This window comes from Montipora foliosa, chromosome 2, assembly GCF_036669935.1.
Source record: "Montipora foliosa isolate CH-2021 chromosome 2, ASM3666993v2, whole genome shotgun sequence".
Classification (NCBI taxonomy): Eukaryota; Metazoa; Cnidaria; class Anthozoa; order Scleractinia; family Acroporidae; genus Montipora; species Montipora foliosa.
This window is the reverse complement of record NC_090870.1, coordinates 65,187,788-65,192,787: the sequence shown is the minus strand read 5'-3', so window position 1 is coordinate 65,192,787 and position 5,000 is coordinate 65,187,788. Positions and strand designations below refer to the sequence as shown.

General features: G+C 40.5%; 1 protein-coding gene across 4 annotated transcripts in view; it reads right to left on the bottom strand.

Moving 5' to 3' along the window:
- Positions 1-5,000, bottom strand: part of LOC137986024 (TNF receptor-associated factor 2-like) — a 100,059-nt gene that overhangs the window by 72,710 nt on the left and 22,349 nt on the right. Inside the window, exon 1 of one of the 4 annotated variants that reach the window (XM_068833430.1) lies at positions 1,962-2,100. The exons of the other annotated variants lie outside the window; for them this stretch is intronic. The gene's annotated coding sequence lies outside the window, so the exon portion shown is untranslated. Of the gene's footprint in view, positions 1-1,961; positions 2,101-5,000 lie in introns of those variants that run through there. 4 annotated transcript variants of the gene reach the window in all.

Below are 5,000 nucleotides of genomic sequence, written 5' to 3'. Positions count from 1 at the left end.
CGGTGACATAGGCGGAGGTGTGAAGTAAGCCTGAGCAAGCTTTCTATTTTTTCCCCAGAAAAAGTTATATGCTACTTACAGATACAGAATATGGGCCTGTAGTGATCACATGCAGCAGTATTCTCCATTTGTAACAAGAAGATCTTTTAGATCTTATAACCGCGCTTTCAGTGAAAATTTATTTGTTTTCTTACCACTATAGTCGCAACGTAGTGCAATGTAGTGCACATCCAGGGGTGCAGTGGTGGCGCAGTGGTGAGAGCACTCGCCTCCCACCAATGTGGCCCGGGTTCGATTCCTCGACTCGGCGTCATATGTGGGTTGAGTTTGTTGTTTCTCTACTCTGCACCGAGAGGTTTTCTCCGGGTACTCCAGTTTCCCCTCTCCTCGAAAACCAACATTTGACTTGATTTGCGTTGATTGTTAATTTAACTTTACAGTGTCCCCAATTAGTGCTCCAGCGCTAAATCGACTAGACACTTTAATAAAGTTCCTTTTCTTTCCTTTCCTTTCCCTGCTCAAGACCTATTAAAATCTCCCTTCAATTCCACGCATGATTGTCGTTAATTAAATTACCGCGAGCATAATTGAACATCTCCCGTCCACTCGGCAGCATTCCTACCATTTAGGTAAACTAGTATTATATGTCAATGTCGGTAACTTGTAACTTTCTTCGAGACTGTGGGGCAATGAAATCCAAGGACAAATTGAAGTAAAATTGTTAAGAGTTTCGTTGTAATGCCTAACAAAGACACCGTTAAATTTCCTGTATTACCTTACACCTACTTAGGTTATTGCTGTATTATTTATGGAAGTAAAGGCAGATATTTTCGCGGTATTTAGATAAAAAATCAGGATATTTCGAAAAAATCGAGATATTTAGAGAAAAAAGTCGGGAATTTCGGGAAACATATTTAGGTGATTTCACGTGATATTTGTGTCTTGGCCTGTTGCGTGCCAACATAAGGCGCCACTATCTTTTCTGCCACACAACAGTGACAACACAGCGTGTCATGCATGGCGTTGTGTCTGTTTGAATTAAACCCTGTATGGAGACAACATCCAGCGCCCAAATGTTCAGTGATTTCCACTGTTTACAAGGGGTCTTAGTTTTGTAGTTTTCGGACAACGAAAACTAAGGGTCTTAGTTTTCGAGGTTATTAGTTTTCATAATAAACACCCAAAAGTTAGAGTCAGAGAATTTTCATGAGAAATGATTGAGCGATTGTGGCAATATGTAATAGATGAAAAAGCAATTGAAGGCAGCGCGCGTGGCTTCGCACAATACTGGTTCATACTACTTGGTTTGAACCCTTGTATTTTCATGCAAAAATTCGTAAAAGTGTATGATGTAGCAGGAATCTGTGGATAGCAGAGGTTTCCCAAAGTATGGAATTATCGAACTCTGTCGTCTTTTCGCATCTTCTGTTTTTGCCACGTCACTCTAACAAACGCGGAAAAATGTTGCTGTCGTTTTCTCAAGTGTTTAAACATTTCGACGAGGGTAAAATTGCACATTTCAATTTGGGGTAGGAATGTGCTTTGTAAGCACCTTTCCATTAAACAGGAAATTTCTTGCAAACCACAAGAAGTAAACCAGTTTTGGCAAGAAATATAATTTGAATGGAGGTTTTCATTCGGTAGATACACCATTAAGGCAGCCAGTTGCAATGGAAAATTTCATTTTTATTAAATTACAACATGTAGAACTCAAGCTTATCAGATCGAATTTCAATTTCAGTGAGGAAGGCCAACAGATAATGCATCTTTCAAATGCTGGTTAATGGAGGTGAAATAAGAGGCTGTGAGCTGCAAGGCGCCTGGTAGTCGTTCAAAAAAGCAACTGGGGAAATTCCCATTTGATTAACTTGTAGAAAACCTGAATAAATGGACGTGTCATACTGAAGTACATACGTAATCCCACACATACCGCAAAGGTCTAAGCTGAAACGATTGTTTACCTTTTAGAAACCGCAAACTCAGACGTGGCTGTTAATACGTCATGTTAGAGAAATCTTTGACTGGAGTCGCTGCTTCCCCTAACGACACACTGATGTCCTTTCAGGGATCCCTCAAACCACTTCTTTTGGAAATGTACTTGTAACAGCTTTCCATTGCATGACAATTTAGGACATAACACTCAGTGTTACGGTTCAATAACACGGTACATGCTGTGTGTGACAGAGTTCCCGAAGGTCAATAATTCAGCAATGTGAACCAGTACACCCAACAAAGACCCCATCACTTGAGGGCTGTTTCCGTAAAGTACCCTTTCTACACCATAAGCCTTTTTCAGGTCTACATCACCTCCTTGCCGGTCACTTTTCGCTGACCGCACCGCTTTTCAATAAATTGGAGGAGATTCACACAAAAGCAGCCAGGCTTATACACGATCTACCACGTGACCGAGATAACACCCATCATGGCTACATAAAGCCAACTGGCCTCCATTATCATACATGTATGTATGTATGTATGACATACCACAGCTCCGGACCTTGGCACGTCCCCTGGAATTCGTGCGTTAGTGGACGCATGAACTCCCCCGGAATTCATGGGTTGCGGGACGAGACCTACGGTTTATAGTCCTTGTTTGAGAAGACTTGACCCGCCATGACTATCACAAATAATTCACATGGTCGGTAAACTGGCCTTCTCAGAAAAAATGGTTTTGGTTATTTAATGCGGCTTCTCGCATAAATGAAAAGAGGCAGAAAGTCTTTCATGGTCTTTAATCTCGGACAAAAATAGAGAATGACTTGGTTTCTAACACCCTGGCGAAAACCCAACAAAGAGCAAAAATCGGAAAGTGTGTTCCGATATTCATAAGAAAAACTCGTGAAGGTTCGTTAAAAAAAGCATAAAATCTTGCTTTGTGGCAAATATTCCCAACTGGATAAGAGAGAGAGGCTAATGGATGTTATTACCCTTTACAGTAATAGACATTGCTTTAGTGTGCGAAGCATACGAAGAATATCAGGAAAAAAAACCCCTATAGCTAGACATTTTCTGAAGGAAATGCTCAGCCTCATTCTCAAAGAAAGTTCTTTCCAATTTAACGGAAAAGACTATCTCCAAATACATGGAACGGCTATGTGCACTAAAATGGTTGTCGCTTTTGCCAATATTTTTATGGGGAAAACAGAACAGACAGAACAAGCTATTTGGAAACTTTACACAAAGAAACCATTAGCGCGGAAAAGGTTTATAGACCACATATTTCAGCTACACTACACAACAGACAACCAATATATTGAACCATTATGTTTATTTTGCATGTTTCGGCCGACCACCAGCGTACAATACCGTTGCTTTCACAGAAATCGCCGTCACAGCACGCGACCATAAGACATACCTATAGCTTAGCAACCACTAACAAACATCGTGGTTAGAACGGCGGCCAGAAAAAACCTGTCGTAAAAAACCCCGTGAGAAAAAAAAAAAAGACAGGAAATCTGGGTAGGAACCAGGCCCAAGCTCATGAAACCTTCCTACTAGGTTTTATGCGTACTAACAAAAAAACCAACAAACTTAGTAATAACTGAGCTGATTGCCAACGTGCAATCACAAGCTTAAATACCCATATCACTTTACCCATAATGCGTCTATACTCAAGGGCCCAGGCCCTTAGCCTGTTGCTCTCGTGCCGCAGAAATATTTCATTTCCGGCTTATTCGTTGGCGCTCAATCGCCAGAAATTCCATTTTCTGTTTCTGGGACACAAACAAAGAAGATATTAAACATTTCACCACCCTACTCTCAAGTTTACTGCTGAAGTATCAGAAAAAGAAATTACATTCTTGAGCAAGAGAGATTCGAGAAAGAAGGAATTCTCGATGTGCGTACACGTTTCAAGCCTACTGAAACGTTTCAGTACACTCAATTCAAGAGCTATGTGACATAGCAGGCGTTAAAAAAGGTTTGGTCAAAGAAGAAGCTCTAAGACTTCTTAGAACTAATTATTCAAAAACTACTTTCGAAGAGAACATTATCGCCTTATCTCGAGAGGCTCCCTAGAACAAAGGGTAGAAAAAACGCTCTCAGAATTTTACTATGAAGACAGAAAAGAAAGCCTAAAACAAAATTGAGAACGCACAAGAAAATTCTGCCCTATGTCACGCAATTGCAATAGTCATTACTATAAGTGTACTTATCATCATCATCAACGATAGTTACCTGGGAAGCTCCACTCACGCGAAACAGGGGTTTACAGGGAGGTCCTGCATCCGATCGAATTGGAATTTAGAAATGCTGGCTTTTGAGGAGAGGGGAAAACTGACCGGAGAACCCGGAGAAAAACTTCTCGGAGCAGAGTAAAGAAACAACAACAAACTTAACCCACCTAAGGCCACGAGTCCAGAATGGAACCCGGGCCACAAGTGCCACCACTACGCTATCCGTGCTCCCCAAATCATAGTGGACAAATGGCATTTAAAATACAAACTGACCAGTAACTTCTCAAATGATATTCAAGGAATCTCCCTTGATCTCTTATAGAAAGGGGAAATCGCTTAAAGACGTGCTTGTTAAAGCAAAATCATCAAGGCTGAAAGATACAAATGCTCGCTCGGGTCTCTCTACCGAGGTTAAACAAACTACTAGCTAGTCGCAATGCCAGTCGCGGCCCACTCGGGAGTGTTTAAACAATCCTGCGATAAAACGCAGGCTACTTGTTTATTTATGTTAATTTCCTGACGGTAATCAGGGTAAGATAAGTACACTTTAATAACCTTTTTACTTTACCACAATCACAATTTATTTATTATTATGCTTTAATCTTCTTTTTTTAAAATTGGTTAAATGCCGCGTGACATCCTCATTGCCCGAAGCAAATCGCTTCAGTTGTTAGGTAAAACGGAATTCATTTTATTTACTAATACCCCGAGATTTGAATGGAATTTTTCTTTGTCGAGAGCTATTTTCAAGTTATCGTTAGAATAACAGGAAAGGATTAAAAAATCACATTTCAGTCATTTCACCACGTTATTGATGCAAGGGAA